At 44.5% G+C, this 12563-nt stretch overlaps 4 non-coding genes across 4 annotated transcripts; 3 read left to right on the top strand and 1 right to left on the bottom strand.

Annotated features, from left to right (window-relative positions):
- Positions 1 to 4449: 4449 nt before the first annotated feature.
- Positions 4450 to 4542, top strand: TRNAI-UAU (transfer RNA isoleucine (anticodon UAU)). Its single transcript is given in 2 exon segments — positions 4450 to 4487; positions 4507 to 4542. It is a non-coding gene; the product is annotated as a tRNA-Ile (tRNA).
- A 1341-nt stretch (positions 4543 to 5883) lies between these two features.
- TRNAM-CAU (transfer RNA methionine (anticodon CAU)) lies at positions 5884 to 5956 on the top strand. Its single transcript has one exon. It is a non-coding gene; the product is annotated as a tRNA-Met (tRNA).
- Positions 5957 to 9270: 3314 nt separating this feature from the next.
- Positions 9271 to 9343, bottom strand: TRNAK-CUU (transfer RNA lysine (anticodon CUU)). The gene has a single exon. It is a non-coding gene; the product is annotated as a tRNA-Lys (tRNA).
- A 1060-nt stretch (positions 9344 to 10403) lies between these two features.
- Positions 10404 to 10476, top strand: TRNAM-CAU (transfer RNA methionine (anticodon CAU)). The gene has a single exon. It is a non-coding gene; the product is annotated as a tRNA-Met (tRNA).
- The last annotated feature ends 2087 nt before the right edge of the window (positions 10477 to 12563 follow it).

Genomic DNA, 12563 nt, shown 5'->3' with positions numbered 1-12563 from the left:
AGTAAGGGCGCTGCAGAAGTGGTTGGCTGCCATTCAGGATTTGCGAACGCATCAGAAAGGACACTATGGATTCTACAGGCCTGTGTTCAAACGCTTGGTGGCTGTGGGGCACTACTTGTGAAAGCCACTGCACAAGCTTGAACTGCACTTATGGAACGCGCCATATCACCAAGTGATACTGCAGTGCTGGTTTGTCTATGAATAGGATGTACTAGGCCGCTGGTGCTTGCCAGTTCACCAGAAGGTTGCAAGGCACTAGTACTGGCTCTCTGACGCATGTGAGAACCGTGCGGTTGTTGCACCTCAGCAACAGAAGAACGGGGTTGGGAATGCCTTGCCTTAGGAGGACCCTTTACTACGACGCGTTGGGAGGACTCCACTGCCACCATTTTTATGTACAAAGCGCTTGAAAACTACTTTTAAAATGTAAGTTTGATACTACTTTTAATAAATTGTATTGATTATACGGAATTACGCTATATGGCCTTATTCTTCTATTCCATATATCCATCGGTTGGAGTTTGGCTTTATATATATTTGGAGAGAGCTTGGTATTATTTATTTGTATCTGGAGAGAGACTTTCCGTAAGCTTGGGAATCTAATGATTTCATTCATCTGTTGTCATCAAGCGTGTGTGACCCTTGGAATATGTTTTTTTGGATCAGAACCATCTGGTAAGCCTACATCTATAGAGGTGGTGGTATCGTCACACGGGTGGCTGCGTGTTGCATCCTGAGATTCAGTGGTCCGTTTGATATTCCATATTCAACTTTTACATGTGGGATTTTACATAGTTTCAGATTTATTTTCATCACCAATTTTATTTTTCTATGTACTATGTTAATCCGTTTGGGCACATATTAAGTGTATTGTATACATTGAATTGGTATGTTGTCAATTGAGTATGATATACATTTGATGGTATATTAATCACTATATATTCGCACAAATTTCCACATATATATGTGGTCTTTGGGTATAGATGTAGTCACATTATTTATTTTTTCTTCAGCGCTACACTTTATGTAATCTCTTCACTAGTGTACCTTTCGTTTGACATTTTGGCCACTAAATTTGCAGGTACAGCTAGTGTGACTCACAGGTAAAAATGCACCTGGTTGTCAGACTGCTTGAATCGCTAAAAGAGAAATTAACTGTTGGTGTTAGCAGGGATCGGGCGTGACTCTGCTAACTCTAGTTTTGCATGCTGTTTTATAAACTGACCATGATCTATTGATCTTGCACTTTTGGTGGGTTGGGCTGTGCGGAGGGGCTAAACGCAGGTGCTGGCAGGTGTCTGGGTTGATCCTGCTAACGCCACGTGTTTGGGAACACTATACTACTGGGGACACTAATATAGTTATGATCAGATCAAAGAGATTTGCAGATGACCCTAAAAAAAGAAAAATTAAAAAAAGAAAACTGTTCTACTCAAGTCAACCTTTTGCATGGTAACCTCCTTGGCTCACAGGGTGTTAAATATGAGAAAAGTGTGTTCCCTCATCCACTGAGTGACTCCAGCAAACAAAAAAAAACTAAAGGGGAGCAAAGGATAACCCCTCCTACTACTAGCATGCGAATTTTCTATTAATTTTTTTCCCCCTTCAATCAAGGCTCTTATCTACATTGCTGCTAGAGTTGCCTCAAATTAGCTGCAGAGTGCTCTCCAGGTCCAGAACTGCAGGCATTTGCCCCGTCTCTGAGGACTGAGCACCAGGAACTACCTCATTAAGGTCACTGGGCACCATTATTCCACATTCCCACTTGTTTTGCAGCAGGAGGTAAATGCTTTGGGACTAATGTGACATACGCCTTTTGCGCTATTCTGTTCTATTTTTCCTGTGATTTTATTTTTTTGATGCAACATGTCCTGGAGTTACTTTTCACCACTTGTGGTCATCAGCCTTAAGGATTTTAAGTTTGTTACCTGTCTGATATGCATCAATATAGGTCATTGTGAAGGGGTGAGTGATATCCAGAGAGGAGTGGCATTATATTAGGATTTTTGTGTTCAATAGTTAACACTGGATATTTTTGTAGGGGGTCACTATGTTGTAACATCACTTGTGGATAATGGTGGACGTTTTATGGACTTTTTTTTTTTAAATGACTCCGTCGCCTGTATGAGTTTGACACAGATGTACACCAATATATATGGACACATTGCCACCTGTTTAATGCCTGGGACACACTAAGTTTTTTTTTTTTGTTAGTTCAGCCCACTGGGTAGCACAGTGCTAAATGGCAAAAAATTATCTGCTCATGAAGGGGGATAAAACCTTCGGGTGGTTAAGGCACTTTAAATAAAAAGCTGGTCTGTGGAATCCTTTTGTTAGAAAACATTTGACCCACATGGCCTTTGAGGGACAACAATCTCTTTAGACAAGCTCTTGACAAGATCATGAAGGATGCCACTGGTAGCAAGACCACCTATCTTCCTAAGCAGAAGAAGCCCGGGGCACATAATGCAAAGTCTGCTTCTGTAATGGTTGAGAGATCCCGTTCTTTTCTCCACTTCCTCGGGACCCTCGAAACTTGGCTCTCCATGCACCAGCAAGACTTGGCACTTGCCCTTGGTCCTCTGTTACCGTAGGGGTTTTTTGTTCCGCTTGAATCAGGACATTATGGTGTTACCACATTGAGGTACATTAACAGTCTATTTAAAGTGAATTGATTACTTAACACACACATTAACGCATGGAAAATAACATTTTTAACATGCAGGTGCTTCAACACATGGAAAATAACCTTGCTGGCATTGTGGAATAGGTTCACCTATTCTGATGGGGTTATTCAGCAGTATATGTAAAATGTAGGTGCCTATTTAGGGTAAAAATGCTAACTAATGAAAGCCTCCATCGGACAGAATCTAAAGTCTGCTCTTTAACTTTTAAGAGGTCCTGTTCATTTGTTCATATTTCTTTCACTTCCTCAACCACCTTGAGACCCACCAAGCTTGGCTCTCCATGCACCTGGCAAGACTTGGCAATCACCCTCGGTCCTCTGTTGCCTAAGGTGGTTTCTTTGTTCCACTCGAATCAGGACATTATGGTGTTGCTATCTTTTTTTCTTAAAGTGATTGTAAAGGCTTAAACATATACTTAGGTCCACTGTGCAGCTCGCTTTGGGAAGAGTGGCCCCGAACCTCATCTTTTCGGGTCCCTTGGAGGCTCTCGCAGCTCCACCCTGCATCAGATAACCCCCTAGAAGCGCTCTCCTAGGGGGTTACCTTGCGGGTGCGCGCCCGAGTCCAGCATTTGCATTTACATTTTATAACATCTCTAAATAAAAGCAGTTAATTGCCCTAGGGTCTTTATTCTCTCTCTTGCTGATTTTTGTCATCACAGTATCTGCTTTCCCACTTGTATACAGAGAACTGCATTGACTCTAATTGTGGAGAGATTTTACCCCTTTTTGGCCAAATTGTGGCTGAGAAAACAATGTACAATATATCTTGTATGTTTTATTGATTAAATCTATGTAGTTAACATGCTTCAGAGATTTTAAAATGATCATTCACACACCAGGAGTCAAAACTGGGTGAAAGCCAGGAATCCTAACCGCTAGACCATATGGGATGTTCTTGATAGTATTGTATATGACAATCTGGTGCCACCCTGCTAATAGTTGAAAATACTGCATCATACAGTCCTATTGATGTCTAGGAATTCTGGGGTGCCCATGTTTATATGAATGGCGTCCTGCTAGCTGGGGAACCTGATGTTATCCTGTAAAACTGTCCTGCTAGAAATACTGGAAGACACTTCTGGGAACAGTCCCACTGATAACAACCACTCATAACCTTACCAGAAACTCGTGAGCTGACATCCATCAATAAATCAATAATGGTAAGAGAAATACATCTTGATTGGTCCCATGAGAGGACAAAAAGAAAGTAATGTAATGTGGTCTGGATCAGCCTCAGAATGTATGGGAGTGGAGGTCAGAGCTACCCAAGCATATGCTGCCATGGAGTAGGTCGGGAAATACATCCTTCAGATTTGGTGATTATTCATAGTAGATCTTGAAAAGTGCCATGTTTCCAGGCTGGGTGTCGAATGCCTGGCTGCCTAAGTGAAAATCGCCCTGTTAGACCATATGAGTGATTTGTTTGCCCAGGATAATTATTTGTTAAAATAAAATACACTATGGCCTTTGGGACATGGGCAGCAGGATTAGAAAGGTTCATAAGAGGGCTTTTGGGTAAGTCAGCAACAGATGAAAGTCTGTCAGTGACTGCCGCTAAATCTCTAGGAGGAGCCATCCTGCTTTAGGGCTGGGTGCTGATGTCACTTCCAGTAAGCTGCTGGGTCATTGCATGGGGGTGTGCTTTGGCTGGTGAACAGAACTAAAGCTCTGATGGCCATCTTGCTTTGGTGGCAGGTAATGATATCACTTCTGCTATACTGTGCAGTGGATAAAGTATGATTGTGTGACAATTTGTAGGTGCTCCAGTGGCGCAATCGGTTAGCGCGCGGTACTTATAAGACAGTAACTGGTGAGCAATGCCGAGGTTGTGAGTTCGAGCCTCACCTGGAGCATGCATTTTATACATGAAAGTATATCTTCTGCTCACTGGAAAAGGTTACCTTGTTGCAATACTGTCTAGGTTAGTTGGACAATTCTAAATCAACGAGTGCAACTTCTCCCTTGCACTAAAGCTGTGTTTTTCAACTACCTTTAGACCAGTGATTCTCAACCAGGGTTCCTCCAGCATTTGGCAATATCTGCCTCTCAGATAAGTAGTTCCCACTCACACCATTGATCTTTTTAACGATCTATAAGGAGGGTATTCTTCCCAATGACCACAAGTGTAAGGACCTGTCTTCCCACTGACCATCACACTAATGTATCATGAGTTGTAGATTTCAATTTTTTTAGCAGTGGTTAACCGAGACCGGGGAACTATTTCAAGGGTTCCTCTGTGTTGAAAAGATTGAGTGTTGCTGCTTTAGACGCATTCAGGCGCGTCAAGAATTTGGGCGTTTATTCATTTCATTGACCACTGACAATATTAACGCATTCTGGCCATTGGAATAAAGAAACATTTACCGTAAGTGCTAAATGCGCCTAGAGTTTATAAACATTTACACGCATTTAGGTGCGTTGGTCATTTTTTCCTGCTCAAATGTTACTTTCCTTAATGTGATTTAAGTGCATTTAGATTTCTGCCCCTAAACACCCCTGCCTCTAAACTACTAGTAAAAAAAAAAAAAAAGGTAAACTCTGCGCTAGATAGAGACAATATAGTAGTAAGAAGCTGCCAGCACCAAAAAGTCTGATGCCAAACTTAAAGAGGAGGGCCGTTTAAAAAAAAAAAAAAGTCAGCAGCTGCAAACACTGCAGCTGCTGACTTAATAAACACACTTACCTGTCCAGGGCGCCCGCGATGTCGGCCGCCCGAGGCCGACCCGGCTCTCGGGTCCCGGCGCCGCCATTCCCTCTAAGGGAAACAGGCAGTGGAGCCTTATGGCTTCACTGCCCGTTTCCTACTGCGCATGCGCGAGTCCCGCAGCTACTGCGCATGCGCAAGTCCCGCAGCGCTTTCTGAATGGGACGCGCTGTGTTCTGGAACACACAGTTCCCAGAACACAGCGCGACCCATTACCCAGAAGACGCCGCGACGAAGAGAGAAGACAGAAGATCTCCGCGGAGGAGGAAGAGGAAGATTAGGATTATGTGCCTAGCAACAGGCATTTCTGGTAAGTAAAAAAAAATAAAAAAAATTTCATTTTTTTTATTTTTTAGATTTTTTTTGTAATTTTTTAAATTTTTTGGTTTTCAGGGTGGCCCTCCACTTTAAACAGAATAAATAACAAATGTGGATAGCGCCGCATCCACATTTGCTATCTAAACTACTAGTGGCTGCTCAATCTGCACATGCCTTGTTAGCGCAGTAGGTAGCGCGTCAGTCTCATAATCTGAAGGTCGTGAGTTCGATCCTCACACAGGGCAGGCAAGTTTTTTTTTTTTTTTACGCCCCTCCATCCCGTGTCTTAGAATAAAAGGGAGGTGAATCAAGCTGTAATATCCCACCCCCATTGGGTTTAGCTGGTTAGTGGGCATGGAGGAGGGAGGCGGTGAGCTGTAGGGATGAGCTTTTATGTTTGAGCCAAACATGAGTTTGGCGAGAACATTGGCTGTTCGCCGAACAGCAAACAATTTTGGGTGTTTGCAAATTCGAAAGCCGTGGAACACCCTTTAAAAGTCTATGGTTGAAATCAAAGTGCTGATTTTAAAGGCTTATATGCATGGTATTGTCATAAAAAGTGTTTGGGGACCTGGGTCTTGGTCCAGGGGACATGTATCAATGCAAAAAAAAGTTTTAAAAACGGCAGTTTTTCCAGGAGCAGTGATTTTAATAATGCTTAAAGTGAAACCATAAAAGTGTAATATTCCTTTAAATTTCATACCTGGGGGGTGGCTATAGTGTGTCTGTAAAGGGATGCACGTTTCCCACGTTTACAACAGTCCGACAGCAAAATGATATTTCTAAAGGGAAAAAAAGTCATTTAAAACTACTCGTGGTAATGAATTGTCGGGTCAGAAAATACACATAACAGTGTGTTACCTGTTTACGTAAATGGGTAACCCCACTCCCCTCTGACAACACGGGGAAAGCCATAGGGAAGTCCCTGTGCATCGGGGGGGGGCGTCAGGTCACTGGGTGGTCCTGCCCTCTGTTATATAAGAAGTGTCAGAAGTACAGAAGCGTTACGCGGCGGAAGACTCCCACAGAGGCGGATCGTGTTGATGGAGCGGAGAAGAAGCTGGAGCAAATGCAGGACCCGTAGAGCGGCGGAAGAAGGAGGATGAAGAACGCGGAAAGAAGATGGAAGAAGCAGTGGAAAGAAGAAGAAATTGAAGGAATTATCAAAAACTGTATCTTGTGTTTTTTAACCCTTTTGACATTTTTTTTGTGAAATGGTAGGAGTACGTTTGTACCCCATTACCAATTCACACGGGGGGGGGGGCATCTGGCGGTCCCCTTGTTAAAGGGGGCTTCCAGATTCTGATAAGCCCCCCGCCCGCAGATGCCCACAACCACCAGGCAAGGGTTGTGGGGATGAGGCCTTTCTCCCCATCAACATTGGGACAAGGTGCTTTTGAGGTGGGCTGCTACCCCAAAGCACCCTCCCAATTTTGAGGGAATGTGGCCTGGAACGGTTGAGGAGGGGGGGCGCTCTCTTGTCCCCCCCCCCCTCTTTTCCTGCGGCCTGCCAGGTTGCATGCTCAGATAAGGGTCTGGTATGTGTTTTTTGGGGGGACTCCACGCCATTTTTTTATTTTGGCGTGGGGCTCCCCTTAAAATCAGGTCTGGTATAGATTTTGAGGGGGGCCACATGCCTTCTTTTTTTTTTTTTTTTTTTTGGCACGGGGATTCCCCTTAATATCCATACCAGACCTGAAGGGGCTGGTGTGGAATCTAGGGGGACACCTATGCATTTTTTTTTTTTGTTTGGTTTGGGGTTCCCCTTTGGGGAAATTCCATGCCGTTTTTATCAAAGAACTGTTGTGTATTGTCGGACCGACAATTCATTATAGCCGCGAGTAGTTTTAAATTACTTTTTTTCCTTTAGAAATGTCATTTTGGTGTCAGACTGTTGTAAACACGGGAAACATGCGCCCATTTACAGGCATACTATAGACACCCCCCAGGTATGAAATTTAAAGGAATATTACACTTTTATTGTTTCACTTTAAGCATTATTAAAATCACTGCTCCCGAAAAAACTGCAGTTTTTTAAAACTTTTTTTGCATTGATACATGTCCCCTGTGGCAGGATCCAGGTCCCCAACACTTTTTATGACAATGACTTGCATATAAGCCTTTAAAATTAGCACTTTTGATTATTCATGTTCATGTCCCATAGACTTTAACGGTGTTCGCGTGTTCGAAACAAATTTTTTTGCCTGTACGCATTTTCTGGATGCGACCAAAATGGGGGTGTTCAGCTCATCCTTAGTGTACTGTAATTTACCATTGTGTATACATCCACTTGCATGACTCTATAGTCACATGGGCTGCTCACATGTGATAGGGAAGAAATGCTCAGTATAGAAACTCACTGAGAACTGAGCATGTGCAGAGTTGCCACCACAGCTGCGAAATCCCTAGCTGAATTGGGGACATGAACAGAAGGGGGAGATAGAGAACAGCAGGATCAACCAGGTTTTTTGCAGAATACAGAAAACAAGTCTCGTAGTGACTGAGTATGACCAGCATGTAATACACCATTTATTGAGAGTTTTTTATGATGTGGGTTTAGTGACACTATTCTGTATAAAGAATAAAATTTGATCTGCAGTGATAGCCTAATAACATTTGTTTTTGCCCCCATTTGTACAGAGTGAATATGCTCAGTTTCACAGAATGAATAGCTCTGCAAAGTATGGTATAAATGAGCCAAAAGTGAGGACGCTGCAAGAGGAGCAACATTTCTGGAGGAGATTGTAACTTTGTAAGGTAGAGAGGTGGGTGTGGGATGGAGTGCAAGAAAGAAATGGCTCATAAGCCATTAAATTGTAAAGCTAAGTCATAATACAAAAAAAATGAATTTTGCCATTTGATGTGGCCTGTAGAAAAAAAAAACACTTTATAAAACTTAATTTCAACACACAGCACAATGGATTTTGTAATGGATGTAAACGTGCAAAAAGTTTGTGTGTGTATATGCATATTTTTTTCTCCCTTTGAAATATCAGAGGTAGTTTGAGAAATGTACGATTGTTTTCCTTTTGGCTGGGTTCACACTGCTGCGGCTACGAGAACCGGATGTGATTCGCACCGCACTGCAGTGCAAACCACATCCGATCTCTGTGCGATGCGAGTTCAGCCATACAGATAGTATGGCTGAATTCGCATCGCACCCGCCCCAAACTCGCACAGGACCCTTTTTTTGGTCCGCAACAGAATCGGATCGCATGGGTGTTCACACCATGCGATCCGATTCCTGTCCAAGTTTGCAGATCGCACTGCGATATGCGGACTGATCTGGGGGTGTCATTAACATTTCACTGACACTCCCAGCAGTTCGCATAGGGCAGTGTGAACTGCCGCCGGGAGGCATGCGATGCGGGAACCCGCCGCGGATTTGCGGCGTTCCCGCATCGCTGCAGTGTGAAGCCAGCCTTACTGTTTTCAGTTACAGTCTCAACTGTGTTGTCAAATCTTGATGTAATATCAAATGTAATATTTTTGCGTGACTATAAATTTAGAGGATAACACACGAAATGAAAACTCAAAGTAATGACTCATGCAAAACAATCGCCCAACGTGGGGCTCGAACCCACGACCCTGAGATTAAGAGTCTCATGCTCTACCGACTGAGCTAGCCGGGCTTGCTTGTATGTGCCAAAGTGCAACCTAGTCACTAGCACTACGACCTCATTCACACCTGAGCATTTTGTAACTTGAAGCCTGAAGCTACAAAACGCTAGAGGGTAAAAATTCTATTATTCTCAATGGAGATGGTTCACATCTTCACTACATGTCGCCTGAAGCCGAACGCCTGAAGCTCAAACAAGTTCCAGACCCTTTTTTGTCGCTCGAATTGAGAAGATTTGGGCGTTTTTCTTCTTTTAACATTGGTGACCTTTTGCCTGCACAAAATTGCGGTAAAAAACGATGCGAATCGCGGTAAAAAATGCCACAAAAAAACGCTTGAAAACGCTACACTCAGGTGTGAATGCAGCCTAAAGCTGTGTTTAACTACTTTTAGATATATTCAGGTGTGTCGAGCATTTGGGCATTTATTTATTTCATTGACCAAAATATTAATGCATTCTGCCCATTAAAATGAATAATAAAAGTGCTCAATGTGCCTAGAGTTTATAAACATTTACACGCGTTTAGGTGCGTCAGGCAGTTTTCTTGCTCAAATGTTACTCTCAAAGTGGGATGCCCCTTAAAAAAAAAAAAAATACAAATACTACAAATACTGCAGCTGCTGACTTTTAATAATCGGACACTTACCTGTCCCAGAGCTAACGATGTGGGGGAACGAAGCCCCCCTCTCGTTCCCCGTTCCGCTCGCAGCGGCGGCATTCTTACTGTGGGCACCCGGCTGTAGTTTAACAGCCGGGCACCCACTGCGTGAGCGGCGCTATGATACGCCGCACAGTCATCTGCGACACCTGACAGGTCCCAGATGACTGTGCGGCGCGAGGGGAAGTGATGTCCCCATTCCGGGCATTGAAGAAGGCAGACTACGAGGGGCCCCCTAGCAACAGGCATTTAGAGATAAGTAAAAAAAAAAATTCCCCAATTATTTTATTTTTAGGAATTTTCAGCTATTCTTTTTGGTGGCAAAACCACTTTAATGTGATTTTAGTGCATTTACATTTAAATACCCCTGGCTCTAAACTCCTCTAAAAGTTATTGGCTGCCAGATTTTCAAATGCCTTGTTAGCGCAGTAGGTAGCGCGTCAGTCTCATAATCTGAAGGTCGTGAGTTCAATCCTCACACAGGGCAGGTGTTTTTTTTTTTTTTTTTTTTATATCTATGTTGTGTATTCCTATGTACATTGCACTGATGACAAATGTAAGAATGAGTTCTGCATTTTTAATTGGCTATGGCCATTGCTCCTACCTCCGTACTGTGATGAGTCCCACACTAACCAACGGTAGGGAACTTGGAATACTGGAGCCAACAACCACTGAAGCTGCTCATTGTGCTCATAACTGGTTCCCCCAGATGCGCTAAAAAAAATTACAGGCAACACACAAGTACTAGCATGTGTCTATTATATAAAGCAAGTACCTAAAAACTACCAGTTTATTTTAACTGTGCTTCAGAGGTATTTTTTTAGGTAATTCCTTTATTGAATGCAAGAAGAAAAAACAGGCGCATGGATAACAGTAATATAACAGACATAGTTCCAAAACATAAACATCCTAATATCCTAATAGCACCTGGGTGGGAGATATAGAGACCATCCCAGACTTAGGCTTAAACATAACCTGAAAGCATTCCCGGACAGGGGGCTAAATTCCCCTCTACGACCTCTGACACCAATAGGCAATATGAACCCACCCACGTGAGCTGTAATCATCGCATGGCCATGCAGTACAGTGAGATGCACAAATTTTTTGTTATTTTATAAAGAAAGGGAAGAGGAGGGAAATGGGCGATGGGCTGGGCCCCAGGCGGGCAGAGCTTACACTAATAAAAACTAGTCATTTCCGGAGAGGCCCACAACCCACCTCGTCCTACATAGATTAGCCGGCAAAATCTAACTGTGAAGGAAAAAGGACTGAATAGGTGGAGAAATAGAGGGGAAGGGGTTGTTGAAAAAGGGGGACTACAAGGGTGGACAAGTGGAAGGGGGGTCAAAGAGAAAGGGAGAGGAACCAGAACAGAGAGACAGAACAAGTATAGGAAACAATAGGAGACTTCAGGCAGGCTGAAGCAAAGGAACCTGACACAAAAGAAAAAAGAGCAGATTAATGACCGTGGGCATCATCCGGCTGCAGGGGGGGGGGCAGGGGGGTCCAGGAACCAAAGAAAAGAGACCCTCTCTCAACGGGCGTCCATAGCCACCTCCCGGAGATAAGCCTCAGTGTATCAGTGTAAGTGAAATGTTGCCATGGTCTCCAGGTCTCACGGAAGGCCTCCTCCCCATTATGAAGCGTCGCTGTGAGGTCTGCCATATCTCTTAATTCGTTCACTTTAGAGAACCATAGAGACTTAGCCGGTGGGTTCTCCGATCTCCAGCACAAAGGGATGCAGGCCTTCGCCGCATTCAGCAATTGAATAGTCAAAGAGTTCCTATACTTTTTAATGGATCGCTCCGACAGGTGCAGCAGACAGGCCGCAGGGTTCCCCTCCAGGGAGACACCCGTCAGACGACCGATCGTGTTGGTCACCTCGCGCCAGAAGGGGACCAGCTTGGGACAGGCCCAGAAGACATGCAACATGGTTCCCTCCGCCTCCCCACAACGCCAACCACAATCAGGCACCTGAGGGAAGATGCGGTGAAGAACGGATGGGACCCTATACCACCTGGTTGTGATTTTGTAGCACGTCTCCTGGACTCATGTGGCCATAGAGGATTTCTGCGCAAAATGGAGAATTTTCTGCTGTTGATCTGGAGTAAAGCGAGTGCCGAGCTCCGCCTCCCACTTAGCCACGAATGGGGGGACATACCCCTCAGCTGGATGGATCAATGCAGAGTAAAGAAACGAGAGGCAGTGCCGCACCGGTTCCCCCCGATGGCAGATCCGCTCCAACTCCGTGAGGGGGCGGGAGATGCCCGGCGTCCGCAAACAGTTACGCAAGAAATTCCGTAATTGAAGGCCGCTCCAGAAGTCCAGTGGCGGGTCCACTGCCCGTGTCCCCGCCTCTGGAGTAAGTCGACCATCTGGGCCAATAAAGTCACATAACCGCCGCCTGTCGCCCGTCTGCAGACGATGGAAGCAGGGACTCTGGAAGCCCGGAAGAAAATCCGGGTTGCCCAGGACCGGTACCATAGGGGAGGGCACCGGGGACACCAACAAGCTCCGAAAGGCCTCCCTCGTCACCCGCAGGGTACCACCCAATGTGGGGTGATCTAGTATAGC

The sequence above is a fragment of the Lithobates pipiens genome, unplaced genomic scaffold, assembly GCF_037356315.1.
Source record: "Lithobates pipiens isolate NorthernLeopardFrog02 unplaced genomic scaffold, aLitPip1_a1.2 Scaffold_8, whole genome shotgun sequence".
Classification (NCBI taxonomy): domain Eukaryota; kingdom Metazoa; phylum Chordata; class Amphibia; order Anura; family Ranidae; genus Lithobates; species Lithobates pipiens.
The sequence above is the reverse complement of the archived record's forward strand: the minus strand, read 5'-3'. Positions and strand labels throughout refer to the sequence as shown.